Consider the following 14,373-nt stretch of genomic DNA (forward strand, 5'->3'; position numbering starts at 1 on the left):
ATGGTCAGTTGCAGAAAATCGGTATGTCTCATTTAATGAAAAGAAGAATTGGGGGTGACAGGACAGCAGTTCCAATATTTGAGGGGCCGCTACAAAGAAGAGGGAGGCCAGTCTATTCTCCAAAGCAGCTGAAGGCATAACAAGACTGCCTTCAGGTGCTGAAAACTGGAGGTTTTTAAGAAGGGATTCGACAGCTATAAGTCTGGAATGGTATAGGGCAGTGATGGTGAAGCTTTTGTGGCTCGTGGCTAAAAGCGGGGGGAGCACAGGGGGTCCTGTGTGGCGTGCCACACCCATAATGCTATGCGCTTGACCAGCGCTCTCCCCCATTTTTGGTGTGCTTTTTTCACCCTCCTCAGGCTCCAGAGGGTTTATAGGAGCCTGAGGAAGGCAAAAACAGCCCCACCCGGAGGCCCTCTGGAGGCTTCAGGAGCTTCCCTGAAGCCTCTGGAGCATGAAAAACCAGCCCTACCGGCAAACTGGAAGTTTGGGATGGACTTCTGGTTTGCTCATAGGACCGGTTTTAGCCCTCCAGAGCCTTCAGGGGCCTTCAGGAGGCTTCCCCGAAGGCTCCGGAGGGCAAAAAATGACCCTATGAGCAAACCAGAAGTTACTTCTGATTTATCCATAGGGCCATTTTTCATCCTCCAAAGCCTTCAGCCTCCGGAAGGTGAAAAATGGCCTCAAAAGAAGGCTAAAGTCAGCTGGCCAGCATATTCATGCACACTGGCCAGCTGACAGGGCAATGCCCCAGGTTCATCATCACAGGTATAGGGTCTCTTGCTTGAGGAGGAGGTTGAACTAGAAGAACTTCCAGGTCCCTTCCAACCCTATTTTATATTCTATGTTCTAAGAAGCAATGGAAACTATCATAATCAAGCAGAGAACCAATGTAGAAATAAGGATACATTTCCTGACGGAACAAATAAGCAATGGAAGGATTTGCCTTCAGAAGTTATGGGTGCTCCTAGCACTAGAGGTTTTAAGAAGTGATTGGAGATCCATTTGTCTGAAATGTTATAAGGTTCCCTGCATGAGCAGGGGGGTGGACTAGAAGACCTCCCAGATCCCTTCCCACTCTGTTAGTCAGTTATCAGTTCTGAATCCACAATCTATTTGCCCCATTGAAAGATACAACAATGCTTAATACAAAGAAAAATTGTAGCTCTTCTGAGTAGAAGATCCATGAAAAACATATTTGGAGAGTTATGTGCACTCAATAATAAATGAATTATTATCCTTGTTGTGTTGTTGATAAAACGAGGACCCAGATTGTTGGGGTCAATATGCTCACTTTATAAACCACTTTGTGAGGACTATGCAGCAGTATGAAGTGGTGTATAAGTCTAAATACTATTGCTAGTGGCTATTGCTAAGCTTCTGAAAAAATGTTAAGTTCTACATTTAGGCAAGGAAAACAAAATCCACAGGTACAGTATATATGGTACCTTGCTCAATAGTAGTAACTCTGAGAGGGATCTTGGAGTCCTACTGGACAATCATTTAAATATGAATCAGCAGTGTGCTGCAGCTGCCAAAAAAATCAACACAGCTCTAGGCTGCATAAACAGAAGGATAGAATCAAGATCCTGTGAAGTGTTAATACCACTTTATAATGCCTTGGTAAGGCCACGCTTGGAATACTGCATTCAGTTTTGGTCGCCACGATGTAGAAAAGATGTGGAGACTCTAGAAAGAGTGCAGAGAAGAGCAACCAAGATGATTAGGGGACTGGAAGCTAAAGCATATGAAGAACGGTTGCAGGAACTGGGTATGTCTAGTTTAATGAAAAGAAGGACTAGGGGAGACATGATAGCAGTGTTCCAATATCTCAGGGGTTGCCACAAAGAAGAGGGAGTCAAACTATTCTCCAAGGCACCTGAGGGCAGGACAAGAAGCAATGGGTGGAAACTAATCAAGGAGAGAAGCAACTTAGAACTGAGGAGAAATTTCCTGACAGTTAGAACAATTAATCAGTGGAACAACTTTTCCTCCAGAAGTTGTAAATGCTCCAAAACTGGAAGTTTTTAAGAAGAGATTAGATAACCATTTCTCTGGGTTTCCTGTCTAGGCAGGGGATTGGACTAGAAGACCTCCAAGGACCCTTCTGTCTCTGTTATTCTAACTTATCCCAGTTTGGGGTGTGGGGGATGAGGAAAATAGTATTTTTCTTCAAACCTTTTGTCCATCATTTTCCAGTCCATTTAATATACTAGAGAACCTCTGGGTTCTCTAGTATATTAAATATGTATTATGGGTTTTTTTTAAAATGCAAATATGAATGTCTCCTTAATAAATGGCATCCCTTATGCACATTACCTTGCTGACCTACTACAATTTTGGCAGAAAATGTCCTTGTGTACATTTTTGTTGGCTGCTAAATCAAATAAATTTCACAACCTGGGTGACAGTCTGCAAAAATATTCAAAGCCTGCTTTTTGAAATGAGATGATAAATTTGGAGGCGCAAGAGTCAGTTGTTACAGTATTTGCCTTAATGTCTTCTGAAGTGTTTGTCATTTTGTATCCAGCTGTTTTCTTTGGTTACCATCCAAAATGTGATTAGCCAAGCATAGGCTTATTGATTCAGTCCAAGGGACTTTATCCTCTCTGAGTGTATTCTGGATCACACTGTTTGCATATGGATTTTTTTCCAATAATGAATCCATACTAAAGGTTTTTTTTAAAAAAATGTACTTCAGTGAATTGCCGTGTCTTTTTTCTCCGCTAATCAGGGCAGCGCATAAAATCTGTCAGCATTGCTTCTCATTATGAATCAGACAGCAGAAAGCAATATTCCAATACATTGCCAGAATTTGTGGACTGATAGACTTAGATTGAAGGACGTGGTGGCTCAGTGGCTGAGAGGCTGAGCTTGTCGATCAGAAAGGTCAGTAATTCAGTGGTTCGAATCACTAGCGCCGCATAACAGTGTGAGCTCCTATTATTTTTCCCGGCTTCTGCCAACCTAGCAGTTTGAAAGCACATAAAAATGCAAGTAGAAAAATAGGAACCACCTTTAGTGGAAAGGTAACAGCATTCCGGGCGCCTTCGGCATTTAGTCATACCGGCCACATGACCACAGAGACGTCTTCAGACAGTGCTGGCTCTTCAGCTTTGAAACAGAGATGAGCACCACCCTCTAGAGTCAAGAACGACTAGCACATATGTGCAAGGGGAACCTTTATTGTTACCTTTTAGACTTAGATTGAAATTATTGCCCAGGATGAAACATGGATCTTAAGCCAGCTTTATAGCATAATTTAGAGAGCGGAAGGAGGCTTGAACCCCATTCTAAACAGACCTCCTCATTAAGGAGCTTCAGTTATTATCTTATTCCTTGTTAGCCCTTCTCCATAATGTAAATATATGATGAAATGGCCCTGTTTGCTCAAAACCTTCAAAGAAATATTAAATAAAAATTCTCATCCACAATTAAACATTGTCAAGGTACTGAGGATTTAATAGCTGCCATCTGATGAAAGGTTGTAAGCTGTAATCAGTAAACTGATCCAATGTAAGGCAAGGCTGATTCCTTGCAGCTATGGTATAACCATTTTAAGACTCTGATGAAAGGTCCACACAAGTCTATATATAGGTGGTTATTAGAAGGCATTTCTCTCTCTCATCGTATATTCCATTTTCTCTCCTTGTGTCTGAGCTGAGTGTTAAGGGATTTTTATCTCCACATGTATGTTTGTATATATTTCTGTATATATAAACCACTGTTAATTGTCTTAAGGCTGCGTGTGCTGTGTTTGGCTCCTAGATTTATCTCATAATACTAATCACACTGCCAAAACTCTGACAAACATGTCAAATTTGGGACAGTATGAGAACATTATAGCCATTATACATCAGAGTTGAACCTTCTGTATAAAATTGGAAGAAATAGTAGATCATATTTAAAAGTGTAGAGCAAGGTAGAATTATTTAAGTAAAATACCAAGGAGGGGAAGAGTTAGTTTTCTTTTTCCCTTCAACTGTTGGTTCTAAAAAGACCTTTCAATTTTATTCTATGTAATGTTTAAGAAACTACTCAAAAATCTGAGCAAAGTTTTGTTGTGATAGACCCAAACATGGATCATACATTCTTTTCTACCAGGCTGCTGATTGTAGGATTAAAATCACCATCCACATGATGTTATCAGAGGCCAGCATATTTTTGGACAATTGGGTAGATTCCGTGGTTGACCTTTGTCTTGGATGGTATAACAACAACAACAACAACAACAACTATTATTATTATAGCTATATAAGTTATAAGTTATATAGTTATATAAGTTATATATAGTTATATAATTATTATTATTATTATTATTATTATTATTATTATTATTATTATTATTTATTTGTCTTGTATGCCGCCCACTCCCGGAGGACTCCGGGTGGCTCACAAAAGACAAGGGAAAGGGGGGAACAAGACAAAGACAACATATTAAAAACAAAACCAACATTCACAATTTCCGTGGAGGTAGATGCTTCTCAGCTCCCCCCAGCCTGCTGGAACAGCCAGGACTTGGTGGCTTTGCGGAAGGCCGGGAGGGTAGTAAGGGTCCGGATCTCAACAGGGAGCTTGTTCCAGAGGGCCGGTGTTGCAACAGAGAAGGCTCTCCCCCGGGGAGTTGCCAGCCGACATTGGCTGGCAGATGGAATCCGGAGGAGACCCAACCTGTGCGATCTAATTGGTCTGAGAGAGGTAATCGGCAGGAGGCAGTCTCTCAGGTACCCAGGTCCGATGCCATGTAGGGCTTTATAGGTAGCGACCAGCACCTTGAAGCGGATTCGGAGATTAATAGGTAGCCAGTGCAGCTCGCGGAGGATTGGTGTAACGTGGGTGTACTTTGGTGCACCCACAATCGCTTGCGCGGCTGCATTCTGGACTAATTGGAGTCTTCGAACACTCTTCAAGGGCAGCCCCATGTAGAGCGCATTACAATAATATAAAAACAATAAAAATAAACATGTATTCCAAGCACCAAGTTGGAGGCCTTCATAAAAGCTTCCCCAGAAGTTATGAAGTTATCTCAAAATCATTGTGTGAAAGTAAAAGGATCATTAGAGCCACCATCTGCAACCTTCTTCTCACTTTCCATAGAGCCAATTAAAAGTACCAGGTTTGCAGATAGAGAATTTCCCTTTGATCCTTCAAATTAGAACTTGCTCTGATTGGAGTAGTATATGTGAACTATTCATGTTCAAGAGCTCTTCTGCTTCTCCTCCTTTGGGAGGAGATTCTTTTGGGAATCTAGATGCTCTTTTCAAGTGGACAAAATTACTTGTCAAGTTATCATTATAGGTGTCTAATAGGATAGTTGAAGGAGATGATGAATAAGACACTTTACCAAGTCCAAAACATATTTTCTTACTTCACACATCTGAGGACAGAGCACAGGATCTGTCAACAAAATTATGGGCTTTTTGCCAGTGTGAGTCCTTGATATGTGACACTACCAGGGAGACATTGTTTACTTTTCAGAAAAGGATTGGTTTGAAGGCAATGTTTTATTGCAGCTGATATCGTCATAAGTGCTAATGAAACCTTTGAAACAATGGGTGCTTTCATTTCTTAGAATATGAATATTTTCAGCTATTTTTTTCTGCATAATTTTCTGCAGTGTTAGCCCACTCTTCCTTATAGAACAGCTTCAACTCCAGGAATATCTGCTTCAGGTCCTTCCACCACATCTCTGTGGGGTTCGTGACCCATCAAAACCGCGGTCCACAAAAGCGCGATCGACGAAAGCGCTCATTTGACGTCATCACAGCGCAACGAAAAAAATTAAAAATTGAAATAAAATTTAAATTAAAGCAAGCCAATTCACATAAAGGTAAGGGTTAGGTTTAGGTTTAGGGTTAGGGTTAGGTTAAGGGTTAGGGTTAGGGTTAGGGTTAGAGCATTAGGGTTACGTTTAGCGTTAGGTTAAGGGTTAGCGTTAGGTTTAGCGTTAGGTTATGGGTTAGGTTTAGGGTTAGATTTAGGGTTAGGTTAAGGGTTAGGTTTAGGGTTAGGTTTAGGGTTAGGTTTGAGGGGGTTAGGGTAAGGTTTTCGCTTTATTTTTACATTTTTCGATCACAGCGCGATGTTTTCGTCGCGCTGTGATGACGTCAAATGCGCGCTTTCGTCGACTGCGATTTTGTCATCCGCGGTTTTGTGGTGGAACCGTGGGGTTAAGGTCAGGAATTTAACTTAAACAATCCAAAATATTACTTTTCTTTTGCTTTAACCATTTGGGTTCTATGATTTGGGTGGTTCAGTTGTTTCTTGTTGTATGACCTATTTTCTCTTGAGGTTCAGTAGCAGTGGTGGAATTCAATTTTTTTTACTACTGGTTCTGTGGGTGTGGCTTGGTGGGCGTGGCAAGGAAAGGTTAGTGCAAAATCCCGATTCCCTCCCAATCAGCTGGGACTTCGGAGGCAGAGAATAGGTAGGGGCGGGGCCAGTCAGAGGTAGTATTTACCAGTTCTTCGAACTACTCAAAATTTCTGCCACCGGTTCTCTAGAATTGGTCAGAACCTGCTGAATCCCACCTGTGTTCAGTTCATAGCTACCTTGATGTTTTCCTGTAGAATTCTCTGGCAGAATTCAGAATTCATGATTCTATCAATGACGGCAAGCCATCCTGGTACAGAGGCAGCAAATCCAACCCAAAACATGTTCACTTGTATACTGTGGCTCTTTAATTTTAGTGTAAAAATAGGACAAGCTGAATATATTGATAGACAGTAGAAATACACCAAAGGGAGGAGTAGAGGGAAAGAAGAAAGAGGGGTAGAGAGGGTGGGAGAGAGGATTGGAGGGAGGAGGAGAAGGAAGGGAGGGAATGTATTGGGAGAGAGGAGTGATAGAGGGGGAGGGGAAGTAGGGAAGTAGAGGGGAATGTTGGAAGGAAGAACGAAAGTTGGAGGGGGGCGAAAGAAAGGGTTTATGGAGGGTCAAGGTGGTATATTGGGTTTGTATTTGGGGGGGTATTGTTGACAAGAGGGAGGGCTGTGTTTATTGTTCAATGTTATATGCCCCGGTTATGCACAGTATACATGTGACTGTACGAAATGAAATGGAAATAAAACATATTTACACGACCAGAATTCATGATTCTATCAATGACGGCAAGCCATCCTGGTACAGAGGCAGCAAATCCAACCCAAAACATGTTCTATAGATGGGATAAGGTTCTTATGTTGGAATGCAACATTTGCATTTTGCCAAATGTAACACTTTTTATTCAAGCCAGAATGATCTCATTTTGATCTCATCCATTCACAGAAGATTCGTCCAATGAAGTTCTGGCTTGTTCATGTGGGTTTTTTCCCCCACAAACTGTAGAAGGGTAACATTATTCTTTTTGGAGAATAATGACTTTCTCCTTGAATCTCTGCCATGCACTTCATCGTTCACTGTTTTCCTGATGATGGTCTCACGAACATTAACATTCATTAATGCAATGTTCTTTAAACATTACCCTGGGGTCTCTTACTATTGGTGTGATCTTGGTTGGTTGCCACTCCTGAGGAGGGTAACAATGATGCTTAATTGCCTCTATTTATACACAATGACAACGGGCTGATATTTATAAACTCTTGACAGTGGAGTGACGAAGTCTAAACTCTTTGGAAACTTTGTTTCATCTTCTGTGATTATCTTATTGATAGCATCCTCTTGTTGATCTATATATAATCTGAATTATAATCTGTATTATAGGTAAAGAATAGGGACGTGGTGGCTCAGTGGCTAAGACGCTCAGCTTGTTGATCAGAAAGGTTGGCAGTTCGAATCCATAGTACCCTAGTAATGGAATCCCTATTAATGGAGTGAGCTCCCATTACTTGTCCCAGCTTCTGCCAACTAGCTGTTTGAATGCATGTAAAAATGCAAGTATTTTAGTATTTTTAGTATTTTATTAGGATTTATAGGCCGCCCTTTTCCCTGAGGGGACTCAGGGCGGCTTACAATCATTAGGGAGGGGGTGCAATTCAAAATAAACAATATGTGAGCAAAATAAAATAATAAAAACACAACTTGCATTCAACATTCAACACTCGGGTGGGGCAATTAGAGGCTTATCCCCAGGCCTGTTGGGATAGCCAGGTCTTGAGGGCTGCGCGGAAGGCCTGGACGGTGGTGAGGGTGCGTATCTCGACGGGGAGATCGTTCCACAGGGTCGGAGCTGCAACAGAAAAGGCTCTCCTCCGTGTAGTCGCCAGTCGACATTGACTGGTGGATGGGATTTGGAGGAGGCCCAGTCTGTGCGATCTTATCGGTCGGAGGGAGGTAATCGGCAGAAGGCGGTCTCTCAAGTAGGAAAATAGGAACCACCTTTCCCTTTTAAAAAAATAAAACATTTCTCTTTTTTTTTTTTAAATAAAATCCATGAATAACTTCCATGAAATCTAGGTAATTATGAATCACTCTAATCTTCTGTTCTAGATCCAACAATGGATTCTTCTAATGCCTTGGTTCCAATGTCTTCACTTGATTTCACAATATATCCTTTGGTTTTTCTATGGCATTTTTTTGCTGTCGTACAGTGATTTAAATTAATCTGGAAGACATTTTTGAACTCAGTTTGGTATTTAAATTTAACATCTTCTTACAATAATAATAGGCAGTTCAGTCTCCGATTTTTTTGAACCAAGGGTTCCTCTTATGAAATCTTACAATTATTGGATTATATATAAATTGAATAAATAAATAATGATCTGCCTAAGGGATGCAAATTTCACTTCAATACTTTCCTTAATAATGAAGTAGACATCCAATACATGTCTACTGTTCAGTTCATTTTCTGAACAGGAGAATAATGGATATAATATAAAAGATTATATTATTTCTCTAAGGATATTTATGCGTCTGAAATAGAGAGAAATAATGGCATATAGCCATTTGGGAGGTAGATTCTCAACATTTCTGTTGCTAAACCAGATTCATCAATATCTTGGGGAAAACACATTGAGAAAAGCTTCATCTGTGAGATATATATATATATATATATATATATATATATATATATATATATATATATATATATATATATATATATATACACACACATACATACATACATACATACATACATACATACATACTTAAAGTCACAACCCCTGGTATGCCCAAGTATGGGAGGAAGGTCACACTTCCACTCTCTGTCATTAGGCTCGTCACAAGAGACCATCCAGACAGAAACCCAATATTTTTTTTTACTGTTGCCTTTTTTGTTACATTTGTATATTTATGCTGATAAATAAATAAAGGGAGACTAGTATAGATCTATTTCAAGCTATTTAGCTCTCATCAGCTAGCCATACCCATGTTTGGGAATCGAACCTGTGCTCCATTGCCTAATGACAGAGAGTGGAAGTGTGCACAGGTTCGATTCCCAAACTTGGGTATGGCTAGCTGATGAGAGCTAAATAGCTTGAAATAGATCTATACTAGTCTCCCTTTATTTATTTATCAGCATAAATATACAAATGTAACAAAAAAGGCAACAGTAAAAAAAAAATATTGGGTTTCTGTCTGGATGGTCTCTTGTGACGAGCCTAATGACAGAGAGTGGAAGTGTGACCTTCCTCCCATACTTGGGCATACCAGGAGTTGTGACTTTAAGTATATACCTCCCACCCTGGCTGGCTGATAAGGAGTCGTTCTCTGTAGCTCAAAAGGTTAACTCCCTGCCTGGGAGGCAATGGAGCACAGGTTCGATTCCCAAACTTGGGTATGGCTAGCTGATGAGAGCTAAATAGCTTGAAATAGATCTATACTAGTCTCCCTTTATTTATTTATCAGCATAAATATACAAATGTAACAAAAAAGGCAACAGTAAAAAAAATATTGGGTTTCTGTCTGGATGGTCTCTTGTGACGAGCCTAATGACAGAGAGTGGAAGTGTGACCTTCCTCCCATACTTGGGCATACCCGGGGTTGTGACTTTAAGTATATACCTCCCACCCTGGCTGGCTGATAAGGAGTCGTTCTCTGTAGCTCAAAAGGTTAACTCCCTGCCTGGGAGGCAATGGAGCACAGGTTCGATTCCCAAACTTGGGTATGGCTAGCTGATGAGAGCTAAATAGCTTGAAATAGATCTATACTAGTCTCCCTTTATTTATTTATCAGCATAAATATACATACATACATACATACATACATACATACATACATACATACATACATACATATATCTATATATATATCAATCACAATATATATTATTTCTTTTTGTCATCATCTTCTTCTTCTTCTCCCCCTCCTCCCCCTCCTCTTCCCCTCCTCCTCCTCCTCCTCCTCCCCGCCTTCTCCTTCTATCATTTGAAGCATTTAGAATTGAAACAACTATATTTTTTTCCCTTGAATTCATCCTAATACAAAAATCTCCCTTCTCCACTCTGAATTTGTTGTTCCACAAGTTTACACAAACCATATGATTTTATTTTTATCCATCAGAGACCACCAATTTTTGACCTAAATGTTTATTCTGTAGTCATTTTCCTCTTCACATTATACTTCCTCCCCTCCTTTTCCATGGATTAGTTCCTCCTCCAGAAATAGTTTTTGTTGGCATCCCTGGATTGAGGTGGAAAAACAATGTAATAGTGAGGGTAGGAGTATTTTCATTTTGCAGTTGATTTTGACAATTCCTACTGATACAGAGTAATTTTCTTTTGAATTTTTCTGTTCATTATTCAAGAGAAGAGACAGCAGAATTATTAGAGAAAGTTCCTTTAGGTGGAGGGAAGTCAAAAGATATAATTTAGCTGCCACTGATATAAACCAGTACATTCACACCTAAGTACTTTGACATAATATATTTGCACTTCTTGTTAACATTTGTTTTTCTGGCAACACAGTACAATTAATCATTATTTTCAAATCACATTCTTCAGCAGTTAACTAGTCTTTGTATGATTAGTGCTTTGAGACACCTAAAAAAAATTGCTCTCATGAGCAGTGATGTTCTATCTACACCATCCTTATAGACCAACTTGTCTAAAACAAATATTGAAAACAACTACAGCTATTCTTCAGAAAGTATCATGTTGCAAAACAGATTTGAGCATAGACATTAACCTCAGAATAACTTTATTGTCAGTTTAAATGTACACTAATCGTCATACATTAATATGAAATTTCATTGCATACAGCTCTCTATAAATGTACAAGGTGTACATTTATATGTATAAATGTACAAGGTGAGAAGAACCATGACCCGACAAAAGGGCAAACGACAAAATCACGCCTGACTAAACGGCGTCGCTGACATCATCAATGCGGCAACAACAGCCAGCGCAGAGAAAGAAGGGCGCTTTAAATAGCGCGTTGAAAGAAAGCCGATTTAACTTAAGGTAAGGGTTAGGTTTAGGGTTAGGTTTAGGGTTAGGTTAGGGGTTAGGGTTAGGTTAAGGGTTAGGGTTAGGGTTAGGGTTAGGGTTAGGTTTAGGGTTAGGTTTAGGGTTAGGTTTAGGGTTAGGGTTAGGTTAAGGGTTAGGGTTAGGTTAAGGGTTAGGGTTAGGGTTAGGTTTAGGGTTAGGTTAAAGGTTAGGTTTAGGGTTAGGGTTAGAGTTAGGGTTAGGGTTAGGTTTAGGGTTAGGTTTAGGGTTAGGCTTAGGGTTAGGCTTAGGTTAAGGGTTAGGGTTAGGCTTAGGGTTAGGTTTAGGGTTAGGTTTAGGATTAGGTTTAGGGTTAGGTTTAGGATTAGGTTTAGGATTAGGTTTAGGGTTAGGTTTAGGATTAGGATTAGGATTAGGATTAGGATTAGGGTTAGGGTTAGGGTTAAGGTTAGGATTAGGATTAGGATTAGGTTTAGGGTTAGGTTTAGGATTAGGATTAGGTTTAGGGTTAGGTTTAGGGTTAGGGGTTAAGTTTAGGTTTAGGGTTTACAGCATGCTTCTGTCTCCGCGCTGTTATCGCCCTGTTGATGACATCAGCGACGCGGTTTAGTCGGGCGCGGTTTTGTCGTTCGCCCTTTTGTCGTTGAACCGAGAAGAACAAATCTTGCGAGTTTACCAGACGGATGGCATAGGGAACAAAACTGGTACAAAATTCGATAGTCCTGCTAGAAATACTTCGAAACATCCTCCAAAGGGGAGCAAGAGAAATAGACTATAAAGTGATTTGTGTGGGGTCTCTAACAATGCTTTGAGCTCTAAGCACATAGCACATATAAGTAGTATCCTGAATAAGCAAGCTTCCTATAACCTTCTCGGCTGTCCTTACCATTTTCTGTATTTTCTGACTTTCCATCTGAGGCACTGCTGCCACCAAACCAAATATTGATGCAGTTTGTTAAAGTGCTCTCAATCATGCCTCTGTAAAAATTGGCCAGGATAGAAGGAGAAAGATGCGTTCTCCTCATCCGACACAGGAAATGCAAACACTGGTTTGCACACTTCACTAAGGATGACTTGTGGAGAGGCTAATTCAGATTGTTAGGGTTAGCTATATAATTGGGTATTGTTTATTTCTGTTAGAAATAATTCTTCAATCCTAATGCCAGCACTTCATAATCTCCTGCTGTGGATGCCGTATGGGAAAAGATATTATTTCTCTCTTCATTATCAGCTGGGGTCTAATCAAAAGGGTATTCAAAACTATTGCCTGCAAATGGAACCATATGCTTATGTCCTTCTGTCCACCTTGTCTCTGGACAGTGAAATGGAAGGATAGTTTTCAGCCAATTTCTCTAAACAATCCAGAAATTGTTCAACATTTCCTCTGAGAGAAATCCACCCCCCCCCCCAAAGTGTGTTTCGTTTGTTTTTTTCACTAATTTGCTTTCAGGATTTCAGTTCAGATGCTGGTGGAGAAGGATCAATGTCAATGAGCATTTGTATGTCTTTGTTTTGTTACTAAGATCAGTTTATAAAAATGAAGTCCACAAAATACAGTGGATAACACATAAATACCTAAATTTACATAAAATCCCGAAACAGTTTACAATGTAAAATAGACATTAGGCTGTTCCCAAAAAGCATCATTATCAATGAGACACTTACAACTTTGTTAGAGATTTCTGGATTCCCATAATGAGATCCCTTATTGATGTTTTGCTTTAAAGAAAGAGAGAGAGAGAGAGAGAGAGAGAGAGAGAGAGAGAGAGAGAGAGAGGGAGAGAAATGAACTTGTGATATGGTTTTGATGATTAGAAAGAGTAGACCATGGAAAGAAGGAAATTATGTCATAATGAGATAAAGAGAGAGGGGGGGATAAAAAGTGCTTGTAACTACTGTTAAGAAGACTAGAAGTCTTGTCTTTCTCCTTTCCTTTCCCTTCCTTTCCTTTTTTTTCACATATTTATTACTGTATTTTCCTTTTCTCTTTCAAAACTTGTATTGTTACTCTTTTAAAAATGCCTTTAATAAACATTTTTTTACATTTTTGCAAGAAAATTATTACATTAAAGAGCAATTAAAGTTAATGAGAATTGGAACCATTTTAAAAGCACATGTGATGCAGATTTTGCTTTCATAAATGGGTACACTCTCTGCAAGTTTGGCTTTCATATAGAAAGTTCATGTATCTGATCATTACCATGCTAAAATAGTCCCCAAATCACAACAGGTTAAATAGTAACGTCTAACAAGCATATGGGATATTAACAATAACATTATGATGGGGCCACATACAAGATATAAAAAATATATGTATGTCTTCTACATCAATTCATCCTCAGTTTTATTAATTTAGTTGCAAGTAATATTAATTTTTGAGATCTAAGCACATATCACTTATAAGTAGTATCCTGAATAACAGGAAGCAAACTTCCTATAATCTTCTTGGCTGTCCTTACTATTCTCTGTATGGACTTTCTATCTGAGGCTTTTATCTATCTTTATTTTTCATTTACTCCCTTATATTTTGCCCATGTCCCTTTTGTCTCTCCCTTATGATACACAAAGCTGCACTCCTCTAATCTCCAATGGATGTCTATATTTTCTCACCACAACTTGTTTCTTGCAAATGTCTCCTACACAGCTAAAAATCATGCTAACCTTTCTATCTGTTTCAAATTCAATGCAGCTTTATCAATCATATTTATCTTACACCCATATTTATTGAGTCAATTTATATGTGTTTTGAACCATTTAAATAAATGATATAGGATGGTGTGAGAAATTAAAGCAATCAATAAAGTTTGGCCTACACTCTCAATAGCTAATACGAAACCTTTCAGTAATTACTTTTCTCATCTCTGTGTAGTCTACATTTTGCTTTAAAAAACATAATTGTTTGGTGTCATTAATCATACATGATTAATGAAGGTTAGACTTGTTACTTCTAAAGCCCAGTATAACATGTAAGGCAACCACACATATCATATGAAAAATTATTTGAATTTTGTAGCACATTCAGAGACAGAAGTTATTCTTTCCTAAAGGA

The sequence above is a fragment of the Thamnophis elegans genome, chromosome 15 (assembly GCF_009769535.1).
Source record: "Thamnophis elegans isolate rThaEle1 chromosome 15, rThaEle1.pri, whole genome shotgun sequence".
Taxonomy (NCBI): domain Eukaryota; kingdom Metazoa; phylum Chordata; class Lepidosauria; order Squamata; family Colubridae; genus Thamnophis; species Thamnophis elegans.